General features: G+C 34.4%; 1 long non-coding RNA gene across 2 annotated transcripts; it reads right to left on the bottom strand.

Annotated features, from left to right (window-relative positions):
* Positions 1-3,833: 3,833 nt before the first annotated feature.
* Positions 3,834-13,229, bottom strand: LOC105797200 (uncharacterized). Of its 2 annotated transcripts, XR_001134683.2 has the most exons (3): positions 13,005-13,229; positions 11,797-11,858; positions 3,834-4,033 (listed from the first exon to the last, which is right to left on the bottom strand). It is a non-coding gene; the product is annotated as an uncharacterized LOC105797200 (long non-coding RNA). The 2 variants fall into 2 exon arrangements; XR_008197470.1 differs by lacking the exon at positions 3,834-4,033 and having other exon boundaries at positions 11,699-11,858.
* Between the last annotated feature and the right edge of the window lie 78 nt (positions 13,230-13,307).

Genomic DNA, 13,307 nt, shown 5'->3' with positions numbered 1-13,307 from the left:
AAATTCGGCCAATGGTCTTTATTTGAGACTCTTGGACTGAATATTTACATAAAAATTAAAATAAGTAAAAATAAATAAATAAAAATAAAACTTTACAACTTGGGCCACTTTGACAATTTGGCCTGATTTTCAACTAAGTATGGGTGGATTTCTTGATTGGGCTTGGAATCTTCTTATTGGGCCTTGCCTTTGTGACTCGTATCATTCCCCCCTTCCTCAAAAAGATTCGTCCTCGAATCTGAAAAATAAAATGGAGATAAGTCAACCACATTGAAAGTAGAACTTGTAGTCCAAACATAAGCATAACAAAATAAGTATAACGCATGCGAATGGACAGATTCGGATTACCATGCAAACAAGCTAATTTACTCGCCAATGCCTCGTCAAATATTCGAAACAAAGATGGACATGTTTTAAGGCATTCAATCATCTCAAATTGTTTTCACAAACTATGAATAAATCGCGAGTAATAAATCAAATGGTAAACGTAATCATCACAAGTAGGTATTTGAAAAGGTTCACACGGTTCACAGAGTTGCACAATCATACCATGCATTAATCGACGGTCTATAGATTCACTCAGACATGCATTATAAAAAATTATCAAAAACAATAATCTTTTTACCAACCATCAAAACAGATAGATCATCAATAAATAAAATAGGACAGTCAAACATGTTTCGATCTAAGTGTTTTACAAAAATTAAATCATCAACATGATCTTTGTCACTATCCGAGGAGTACAAAGGTGTTTCAAAAGTTTCAAGCATCTTACCTTTATAATGAGAAGAATAAGGGTCGATTTTACCTTTTCCATTTAATACAAACCTTCGCTCATCGGGGGCATAGTGTAGTCGAAACTCCGTTGTTGAGTTAACCTTTGTCAAATGCAACTCAAACTTCATGTATAACCACGTAAACATTTAAGGCACGAATATAAATTGAAAACAAATTTGGTAAATTTCGTTACCTTATTCAAAAACCAAGTATCAAAACAATAGAAAGTATTTGCACACAATAGATGATGCTTGATTTTCCAACAAAATATACCAAAATAGATTCGTGTTTAAAAACTTGATTTTGATTAGTCATGCAAGTGTAACAAAGATTTCATTAAACCAATCAAGTTAAACCATGAGGGTTTTCACATACGTACCAACTTACATTCAAAACTTTTTATTCACCAAAATAGATTTGCACAAATTGCAGATTTTACACAAGGCAAATCAAGAGAATAACAACTCACGCTTCCTTTCTTAGTTCGTGGCAATCCTAGAATAAAATCCATGGATAAGTCTACCCATGGTGAAGTAGGAATCGGCAAAGGAGTGTAAAGGTCATGAGGCATTACCTTAGATTTTGCTTGTTTACATTTGATGCACTTAGAACATACCTTTTCGACATCCTTCTTCATATGTGGCCAATGGAAGTGTTCTATCCCACGTAAAGGTGGTAAACCTTTAGGGGACTCACTAAAAACATCCACATAATCCTGCAAAAGACATTGAAACACACTAGGCAAATATCCATTAATGTTAGATAGAGATAAATTATTTTGCCTAAACCTCACAAGGATACAAGGCTGTTCATTGAATAGGTCTCTCCGCACATCTTTTTTTGTGCAATTAAATTTTTCACTCTATTTTTACCACTTGCGGATTCACTCACCTTTGGGCCATTTAAATTTTGATTTTTTTCACTACTAGCCTCTTTTCTCTCTGTCTTTTTTATTTGTCCTTTCTCCCTCACCCCCTCACAAAATTTCATCATTTTTAATTGATCTTTATATACATCACTGGGATTTAAAGGAGCAAGAGTGAATTTTCGGCCTTTAAACACAAGAGAGTATCTATTAAGCTTGCCTTGGTATGTAACATCACGATCAAATTGCCAAGGCCGTCCAAGGAGCAAGTGTGCCGCATGCATTGGGACCACATCACACCATACCTCATCCTCATAATTCCCAAGCTTAAAAGTGATCAAGGACTGTTTTGTAACTTTAACTTTTGAGCATTCATTAAGCCACTGAAGGTGATACGGCTTAGGGTGCTCGATACAAGGTAACTTTAAGGAATCCACCAAATAGCTGCTAACTACATTCGAACAACTCCCACTATCAATAATAAGTGAACATAAGTTACCTTTTATAAAACACCTAGAATGGAAAATATTGGTCCTTTGGTTATCACAATCGTCTCCCATTTGGATGTTAAGGGTGCGGCAGACTACCATCTTATTTTTTTTTCTCTTTTTTTTTTTTTGAAATACCTGTAAAACAAATACTCAACACTCAAAAGAAAAACTAGCAAAAATCACCGTTAGTCACTCAAAAAGAAAAATCAAATTCTCAATGAGGTAGAATTCAGTCTTATGAGTTCTTTAGTAGAGTCTATATCAACCAATTAGAAAGTGTATGAACCGAAACTACCAAAGAGTCCTAATTTGCACTAGGATGCCAAAAACTGACGAGACACCAATTGATTTGTGTTGCACCGAGGAAGGATTGTGCACACGTTTAAATCCTACTAACACAAGAAACAAGAAGGTGTTAGATATTGTAAAGGGAGAATAAAAAGCAAACAAATGAAAACCTACAGCTAAGAATCAATAAAAATTGTTGAAAACAGAAAACCCGAAAAACTACGGAGTAACTTGACAACTTCGTTCGAGGTGTTCCCGATCTCAAAAAATCACGAAATTAAATTTGGAATGTCTTCAAATATTTAATTTTTGATCTGGAAAATTTGGGCACCAAATTCAACCCGCTGAATATTTTTTAAATTTTTTATTGGATTTCGTCTTTTTTCGATTTTTTTGACTTTTTCGACTTATTTTTTTGCGGAAATATTTTTGTATATTCAATAACAGTGCCAAAAATATGTATGTAAAATTTCAGATCAATCAGAAAATGTTTACTCACTCAAATGAATTTTTTTTCGAAAATTTTTCTGGGTAAAACTGCTGTTTGTAATTTAAAAAATAGAGATCAGTTTAGAAATCAACCAAGAACACCTAAAACGCCCAAAATCTAATACCAAATGATACGGTGTTTCCATATTAAAATAATTAGGAATTTTTTTATTTTAGTTTTCTAATTAGATTAGGACTAGTTATAAGGCCTATTTAAAGGCATGGCTGGCCACCTTGTAAACTACTTCTCATATACATTGAAATTTCAGTTTTGTTAAAGTGCAGAATTTTCTTTGAGGTTTTTCTCCAAGAATTCTCTCTTGAGCTTTCTTTAGAAGTTGTTTTAACAATCTTTTGATTGTGGGAGCCATCTTCAACATTCTTCTTGCCATCGTTATTCTTTGGAGGGGAGATTAGAGCCGTTTGAAGGGAGTTGTGAAATCTTTCGAGATTTCAAGGCTTCTTAGGACTTATCTTTTAATTTTCTTGCTGTCGATTCTTTCTTTATTTCTGCTTGTGCCGAATCTTTATCTAATTTATTTGTTGTTCTTATTGTGTTTCCAGCCTTTTTTCTATCTCAAGAATCAGCCAAAAAAATCCCCAATTTCTAGGGTTCTTGCCGACTCATCCATACTCTTTTGGGTGAAATTAGATTGTCAAATTTGGGGAAAACTATCTTGGTGTTCAATTGGCGAATCGAACCTCCTTTAGGGTTTCAAAACCCTTATTAATACTTATTTCTATTCTCAATTTGATTCTTTCTTGATTTGGGATTTTATTTCAGATCCGGAAATTCAAAGTTCTAATCTTTTAATTTTCTGTTTCGTTTCAGATCTGATTGTTTAGGGTTTTCGTAGGAGTTTCCCGTGACTTGGCAACTCGATCTTGGTCCGCGCGCAACCCCGTATCAAGTAACCTCTGAGTTGACTTAAAAAGAAACTGGTATTAATCTCCTTTAAATTAAATTCAGAAATTTTGATGGTAAAAAAAATTATTGAGTCTATTTCAAAAACAACAAACGCATCTTAATTTAAAAATTTATAGATCAAGATATAAATAATTTAGCGATTGCTACTCAAGTAGACAACCCTGTTCTTTGTATATGTGAAAGCGCTTGTTATGCCTACATGTGAAGATAATGAAAGATTAAGGTTAGTATCTGTGAAACTAAATAAAAATAATTGTGTGAAAGACTTCACGAAAGAATCTTGTGAGAAATAACAAGAAATTAATTGGGAAAGTGAAATAATAAGTGTCATGAAAAGTGGGCATGAAAAATAAATTCATTAGTATTTGATAATCAAGCTCGAGGTACTAAATTAAATAAAGCGTAGAAGTGTAATCAATCAGACTAAGTGTGAAATAATATTCGTGTAATAGTTGAGAAATGTATTCGCATTATGCTAAGATATAATTGCATTATGAAATAAGATCATGACATGATTTAAAAAGAAAAGTGAACAAGAGAGTAAAATCATGTAATATGCATATATGTATATATGTATATATTTTGGAATATAAAGTACAATTGAAATATGAATCATAATCATGAAATATAATAAAGTATCATGCTTAAATAAATAAAATCGTGCAATCATATAAAAACCTTGGTAAACTAGGCAGGACTCGTGGAATATATTTGGCATGCTATAGGAACTTGATCGCTTTCATGTTATTCGTGTTACTCGTGACACTATGATGCAAATAGTGTTATTCGTGATATTCATATTTGTTCTGTGTATCCTTCGTGGTTCTTCATCGCTTATTCAAGGTATTTGTGTAAGAAAGAAGTAAAATAAAGGTCATAAAGTGAATAAAAAATGAGTCGTGAATAAATTAAGTAATAATATGTGGTAAGTAAACCTCTAAGATCATGTATTATGTTTATGGTATTAAGTGATAAAAATATTTCTTGGTAATTCATCTATAAAATGACATATCATGAATAATCGTGATTATAAAGAAGTAATGTATTGAAAAAATTTTATATTAAATATCTAATTAGAATCAGAATTCATGCAAATACTTACTAACTATCATGAACGAGAAATAAATGATGAAATCCTTGAATAAGTGCTCAGGTAAAAAAGGGCTTTCTCACTAAGTTCTATTGAACTTACCCCTCTGTGTTTTATGTCTCAGGTAAGGGAGACATTAAGAGAGACAATGACAGGGTTGTGCCAAAGGAGTGGCGAAGTGGGCACTCATGCATACAGAGTGGGGGCTGCACGGGCGTGTTGAGTCTGATAGAAATGTTATTGTACAAGCCTCAAAAATTGATTTGTAGGCTTCATGGAGTGATTAGACTGTGTTAGGCAATAAATAAAATCAGCAATATTATTTAGAGGTTGAATAAGAGGGAACGGTACAAGCCAATATGATGTGTAACTATATTTGCAAGTTTCAAACATAGAGTACGCCCAAATGTAACCTTGACAGGAAATATTATTAAGTAAGATGTATTTTTTTGGAAATTCAAATTTTTTAAGCTTGTATAATTCTGTAATAGTAACGTAACACCCGAGATTAGGATTCAATGAATCAGGTCGGGTTGAGGGCGTTACAAGTTTTGATATCAGGGTCTAGGTTTAGGCGATCCTCAGACTATGAAAGATGAAAGAGCCATGTATCCATAGTGCGCCAAGCTTGGCTTAATTCCTTAGGTATGGTAGACTTTTCTTACCATAAAAATTGATGTTGTCATAATAGTTAAATGATAAAAAGGCTAAAGATGAAATTAAAGAATAGAGTAAGAACAACGGACCATTCTATCTATAAAAGATGTCCTACTAAAAGAGATGTACAAGGTAAGATTAAAAAAATATTATTTTCCTCCCTCTACGGATTGATTATCAGGCCCAACCGAAGCCTCATTTGGTGGAAGATAACCTTCAGGATCCACACCACACCCACTAAGTTTTCTTTCTTATCATTAATTTTGGGCGTAGAAGGGGTAGAGAAGACAATAAATTTCTTCCACATCTCCTGAAAGGCCTCTCACTCCTCACCTTCGGGATTGTAAACATCGAAGTCGATTGAGTATCTGGAAACACCCTTTAAATGCTAGAACTTACCTTGCTCAGGTTGACCGGACCTATGGCCACTTAGGCATACAGAATCAAATTTTCCCTCCACTTAGGAAAGACCTTGACAAGGTTTCACTGAGTATCTTCCTGGTACTTTTTAAGGACCTCGTCATGAAAATGGCGCTGGCTGTCTAGAGTTACTTGATGACTCATATCCATGAACTTAAGTTTCTCATCAAAGGTGAGCTTCTCATTCGTCAAGGAAATGACCTCCTTTAAATGTTCAATTTCAGTCTGAGCCTCTTCGTGTTTCTCTGTCAAGATTGAGAGTTGTATATCCATTTTTCCAATAAGGGAATTGGCCTCCCAGTGCCTCTAGCATAGTTCAGCAAATGAGTCTTCTCTAACTTTCACAACCTTCTCTAAGTCAGATAGTATGTTCCTATAACGCTGGCTAGCATTTCTGTAAGCCCTGCCCCAAAGACTTTTCTTAATGGATGAGATTTTAGAAACTTGGGCCATGACAGCGAAAGGATCCCCGTTTGAAACATATGAGAAATAAGAGGAGAAAGCATCCTCAATTGTGGGGGCAACGAACTTAACTATTGATGAGAAAGAACGTTCAGAGGCGTTGAGCTTGGCACAGACTCCAGAATGGCATGCCAATGAAAGATACTACTTGGCCTAACAAGGGAAACGTTAAGGGTTTGAAGAAATAACATGGTTGGATGGAACGCAGGAGTCTCTTCCATAGGACTTGAAGACCGGAAAAGACCTAAAGGAAGTATAAAAGAGCCAGGGCAAGGAGTAAAATCCCCTGGAATCGATGAGACCTCAAGAAGGGCAAGGGATAATGCCTTACTAAAGGAGGACACCCACTACTTTTTAACTTTAGGGTGCTCTCGTCTGATCTAATCCTCTTCTTTGATTTTTGTACTGCTGATTTTTTAGGCAAAGCAGCAGGAGTCCTTCTTGAACTATGAACTCGCTTAAGAATTAAGGTGACATCCATCTCTTGAGAACTGGAAAAAGAGAAAGATCTTGCACCATCAATGGGAGAGTTAGCCCGAAAAGAAGAAAAAGTAGAATCAGAAACCACACTAGTAATAATATTCCAGTTTCGTGCTGAGAAACAACAGATGCGGTAAAAGTAGGAAGGAGGCTTTCTTTTATGCCCTAGTAGTATTTTCACTAAGTCGTCATCTGAGTTATACAGCCAGGCCTCGTAAGCAGAAAGCACCCTCTGACCATTCAACTTTACACTAGGTTCATTCCTTTGTAAGCCATTTGGGCTAAGTTCTTAAAGGCAATATTGAAACATGTTTCTCACCGAAACCAGTTTCACTAAGTCCAACACCTATCCTTTTTTCAATCGCTCAATCTAAATCTTGAAGAGTTTCAAATCGATCGACTAGCATTATTTACAAGTGCTCTTCTTATGGAGAGACCACTTAATAGGAAAACCTAAATAAGACCTAAAATTACTGATAAGACATATGTATTTGCCCTTCTACTAATGAAGGTTTGAGATGTGGTTTTGGATGATTAGCTCACACCCCGAATGCACGCTAAAGTGAGCGCTTCCAGCAGAAACACCCTATCTAGTCAATTTTAGTTGATAAAATTTTTGGAAGACACGTAACATTGGTGGTTCCTTATGTATACAATAGTTAATGTAATAAGCCACCAGAGTCCACCAAGATGTAACCGATAGTTGCCCCGATATGATACAATATTCATTTAAAATGACATAGTAGAAATGATTTAGAGGCAAATGGAATCCAGCTTCTAAAAGGATCAAGGGTAAGATGAACCCTCTGGAATTACTACTCAAACAATTATGATCGAGTATTTGGAAGGTCTAGGTAAAGTTTGGGGTTTTGATGCCTCGAGCCTCTAAGTAACAGGTCCTTTCATCTCGGGTAGTGCTATAGGTAACTGGTGAGGTTTTTACCCTAGGAAAAGTAATTTTGAGATTCTGACGACCATACGGATTGAAGCCAGCCTGAATAAGGGTTTAATTAGTTTGGTTATGGCTTCTCTATCATGTGGTAGTGCAAACCATTGTGATGACAAGTAACGTAAAAATGAAAAAGAGAAAGAAATGATAAATGATACCTTGAACTGACGAAGACAAATAAGCAAAAAATGGGTTGAGCAGACAAGAGAATTTTAGGGATTTAAAGTATTTGCTAAAAATAAGGAGAAAAGGATATTGAAATGATGGGATTAAATAAGAGAAATCTTACACAGAAAGTTAAGGTGAGACAAACAATTTATATGCTCCAATAGGGTGACGACATTTGTCAAAAAAGGGGGTACAAAAATTTGAAAAATCAGGTGAGACCGCTCCAGTTTAAGTTTGCCAATACTACAGAAATTTCAAGGTCAATATTTTCTAAGAGAGGAAGAGTTGTAACATCGAGCCTTGGCAAAGTCCTTAGTTTGGGTGTGTAGGTCAAAGGAAATTTGGTTGGCGTGATCCTACTCACCCAATTAACGTTTTGGTGTGCTAGTGAGGTGTATAGAAAATAATGGAAAGTTAAAGGTAGGAATGTCCTCCGTAAATTATGTGTACATGTAGAAGGAAAAATTGGCAAAAGATGTCAAGGGTTTGTGAGTGGTATAGGATGTCGCCAAGATTAAGGTGCGCCTAGATAGTTTAATTGATATGTAGGTAATACACTGACAAGATAGTTAGAAATGAACAATTGGTTAAATTAAAAATATAAAAAGATTTTGGATTCTTATACACAGTTCCTCATAGCTGTAGGCCACCAATGAGAACATATTTGAAAGTTGAATGACATGTGTCAAGTCTCACAGTAAAAACAATGATTTTTACTAAGAAAACTTCTGAATAAAGGAAGAAAGGTTATCTTCTTCCTTCTATTTAAGGGAGCACGATGGCTACCTTCATATAATTGTTGATTAGGAGGTTTTCCTGCGACAGTAAGACTAGCGATTAGAGTTCAAGTATAGGGTTGTTTGTTCATCCAGGGTAAGTGTTCTAGACTCACATGAGTTTTTCTTACGGAAGTGAGCTTGCTTGAGTGTATATAGAAATATATAGAAATAAGGCCTTGCATAGATTTAAGTTTTGATAGCATTCTTATGTCATACGAATAGTGGCCTTCAAGAGTCCGTTTGTGGATGTATGAACTTGGAACCTAAGCTGCTATTAATGTTACCAGGTGGGTCTCTAGACTGACATTTACATGTATATTGTAGTCTAGATATTTCTGTGCTAATTAACTAATGTATGAAACTGGAACTAGTAAAGCATGACTCTATGACTCTGAAAAGGAAAGGAACGGTATACGTGTATGTATGTTTGAAAGCATAAATATCTGTTATGAGTTAGTCACTGTTTGAACAAGTCTGTTGTAAAAGAGTCTATTATGAGTAAGTCTATGCATGAAGTTTAAGGGAATGTGTTACATGTATGTAAGTATGAATGCATCTATTATGAAGAAGTCTAAAAAAAACAAGTTTGTCAAGTATGATTATGTATGATGAACATGTATATGTCTCTAGAGTCGTCTAAAGGAGTCCACCGAGACTAAAATAGGAATCTCTAATAAGAACAAGCCTATGGCCATGGAATTCTGAAGACCATATAGTGTAAGACATTGGCTGGGTCACAACATCATATGGAATATGTAAAGAACGGCTGGGTGAATACTATCAATAAGGGGCAAACCTCACGACGATAAGTATAGGCGAATACCTATCATTAAAAAAGTACCAATTTTTGTAAAAGGACACCTTTTTGGCTATCTCAATAAAAAGTGAGCCTTTGTGGTTATCTCTACTAAAGAAGTGACTTTGTGGCAGTTTCTGTAACAAAGTCTTTGTGGCTATATTTGTTAAAAAGGAAGCTCTTGTGGCGAACTCTATTAAAATGGAAGCCTTTATAACCATCTCTAATAAAAAGAATGCCTTTGTGGCTTTCTTTGTTAGAAGGATGCCTCGTGGTAAGACTCTAAAAGGAAAGCCTCCGTGGCTATCTTTGGAAGGGAATGCCTTTGTAGTGAAATCTGAAGAAAAGAAGCTTATTTTGACCATCTAAAGACAACGCCTTCGAGCGGACTCTGAACGAATGGCGAACATGAAATTTTAAGAATTGGCAAGTTCGGATTGCTTTGAAAGAAAAGCTAGTATGGAAGGTTATGGCGAAGTCTGTACAATCAATTGGGTCAAAGTCTTGAAAGAGAAACAAATAACGAAATCTTTGAATAAGCACTCAGGTACGAGTGCGCTTTCTCACTAAGTTCTATCTAACTTACCCCTTTGTGTTTTATGTCTTAGGTAAAGGAGACACCAGAAGGGCGATGCCAGGGTTGTGCCAAAGGAGTGGCAAGGTGGGCACTCATGCATACAGAGCGGGGGTTGCATGAGAATGTCGAGTCCGATAGAAATGTTATTGTACAATCCTTAGAAATTGATTTGTAGGCTTCATAGAGTGATTAGACCGTTTTGGTCAATAAATGAAATCAACAATATTATTTAGGGGATGAATAAGAGGGAATAGTACAAGCCAATGTGATGTGTAACTATATTTGTAAGTTTCGAACAAAGAGTACGCCTAAATGTAACCTTGATGGGCAGTATTATTAAATAAGATGTATTTCTTTGGAAATTCAAATGTTTTAAGCTTGTATAAGTCTGTAATAGTAACGTAACACCTGAGATCCGGATTCTGTGAATTAGGTTGGGTTGAGGGCGTTACATGAAAATTCTATGAAATGTGTAAAAAAATCTTTCAATTCAACCCAAACATAATAAAACATTTAATCGTGCTTGTTATTAATTGATAAATATGACATTTAAGACAAAATAATTTAATTAACTTCATAATTGCATCCCAAATAGGTTATTTTGTCATAACAAATTTTCTATAGTGTTTCATCCAAAAACAATACTATTATGCCCATAAATCATATCATATCCAACTCCTCATTCTTTCTTCAAAGTCTTAAGCCCCAAATCTATATAAGGTTTAGCTTTCGAGTCACATCAAGGATATTTATGCTTTAACATCTTCTCCAAAATTGGTAAATAACCTTGGTTAAAGCAACAATCAACATTTTACATTCCAATGCTATATAGATTCATCATGCATGAAATAAGTTTAAGAGTCTTTAATTTCATTTCAATGCCTATTTGTATCTTTGACTGGTCGGCTAAATAATTCATCTGATTTGGAGTCTTATCCTACCATTAATATTTAAACAAAATAAAATTATAAAACTATTTCATAAGGTTAAATTTAGTTCAAAATATACCACAAACACCTCAATGAAACAAAATAGTAAAACAATATAAAATTTCTAAATTTAAATGAAAATATAAACAAACATTATTATTAGAAGGTTTTGGGACGAGAAAGTTCAATATGGTGCAAAATATACCACACACATTAACGAAAAATGTCATACAACAATGAGAAAAAATGCGAATAACAATGAAAAAACCCATATAAGATAATATAGTGAAGCTCAATTTCCTTCTTTTGATTAGTAAGTTGAGTTTTGAAATTTATCCATTCATTAGACGGTTTGATATTTCTAATTAATTATATTTATTCATTTTCAATATATTTCATTTCATTAGTTCCTAATGCATTTAAGTTTCCTTCTATAGGACTCACTTACATTTCTCTCTTTATTAAGTTGTGTAAAAGGAAAAGTGCAATGATAATTGCATTTTTAGGTCTTAATGGGGTAGAATGCAAGACTTGTTAATATCATCCAATGTAGTTTCATCAAGTCAAAGTATCTTTCTATTATATTGCATGCAAAAGCATGCCTCATATTGAAAAATTGTGCAGTAATAGCAAGTTGACAGTCATACTTACACTCACTTAACCTATAATGTTGTCCCTTAAAAGTGGCTAAAAACCATCATATTTGGTATATCCTGCATCAACGAGGTAATTACAAATTATAAGTCTTACATTACAATTTAAGTTTTTTACACTACAAAATTTAATGTATAATTATCTTACCTTGTGGCACTTTTAAACCATTGGGCCTATTATTTGCATCTCGGAGGACTCTACTATTAGCAAAAAAATCTTCTCAACCAGGAAGAACATACACAAATTGCATATCAAGAATACAAACGCTTCTATAATAGGCCCAAATTTTTTAAATCACAATAATAATTAAACAATGTAATAATTAGTAATATAAAACTTAATATTATCTTGCTTTTATTATTAAACATACGAAAATTAAAACTTAATATTATCTTGCATTTATTATTAGATATACCAAAATTAAACTACCTTGAACCACTTCCATCTTTTATCTGTAATAGGCCCAAATCTTTTAAATCTAATTTTCCTTATCCAAGGTTGGTCCTCCTCTGGTGTTTTTGCTATGCAAGCAACTGACAACTAGGCCAAACAATCTACCTAGTCCCCCTTTTCACAACAACTACCTTTCTTACCCCTAATCTTGTGTTGGGTGACCCATTTTTCTTTCCTTCTTATTGTGAAAATAATTGAGCTTTTTTTTCCCTTTTCCTTTGTGTTGATGGTTCATCCTCCCTAATGTCTTATCCGACGATCACACAATTAGTCTCCCCATTGGGGTTTTCTCCCTAGTGATAGACTTCATTTTCTTGGGCTTTGGCTTTTGTCACGTCCCAAAAATTGAGGGTTAGTAAAATCGGATTTGTGAATCGAGAAAGAGAGTGGTCATGCCCTAATTTTTGAGATTATCTATGCCTAAAAGAACTCCATGGCCTCCTCTATCTTCTTGCTTGAGTAAGTGTCATTTTCTTTAATTTTTCTTGATGGATCTTTTAATAAAATACACAATTTTCCAGATCTGAAATTGCGGTGATTTTTAAAGATTTAATGAGCAATTTTACAACCTTTAAAGTAATTTTTAAATGTGATTTTAAATCTGCCCCAAATTAGCCACAGTTGGTGGTGGTGTATGCACCTAAAGGCTAGAAAGGGGGCTGTTGTTCCTTTAATTTGTTATCATCTTGACATCAACAATTTGAAGAAAAATTGAAGAGACATATCATGGTGTGTGAAGAAAAAAGTAGTACCTCTTGATTACTTCTGCCATTGATGATGTTAAGTGGAAAGACCCCTCTCTAGTCTGAATATGATGATCTAATAAATTAAAGAATATAATAATATTTTCATAGGCTTTTAGAGACATATATAGGCAATCCTTAAATACCATAAATAATAAGCTAGAAAATGGTCCCTACCCTTCAAACCAGTTTGTGGTACCTAAGAATCCAAATTCAATCAACAAGACGCTTCAAATCAACCAAATCCCCACGTAGCCGCCAACTGCCTTGTGGGGGCGTTTGGCACCAAATTTAGATAGCTCAGTTAAGCCT

This window comes from Gossypium raimondii, chromosome 7 (assembly GCF_025698545.1).
Source record: "Gossypium raimondii isolate GPD5lz chromosome 7, ASM2569854v1, whole genome shotgun sequence".
Classification (NCBI taxonomy): domain Eukaryota; kingdom Viridiplantae; phylum Streptophyta; class Magnoliopsida; order Malvales; family Malvaceae; genus Gossypium; species Gossypium raimondii.
This window is presented reverse-complemented; position numbering and strand designations above follow the sequence as displayed.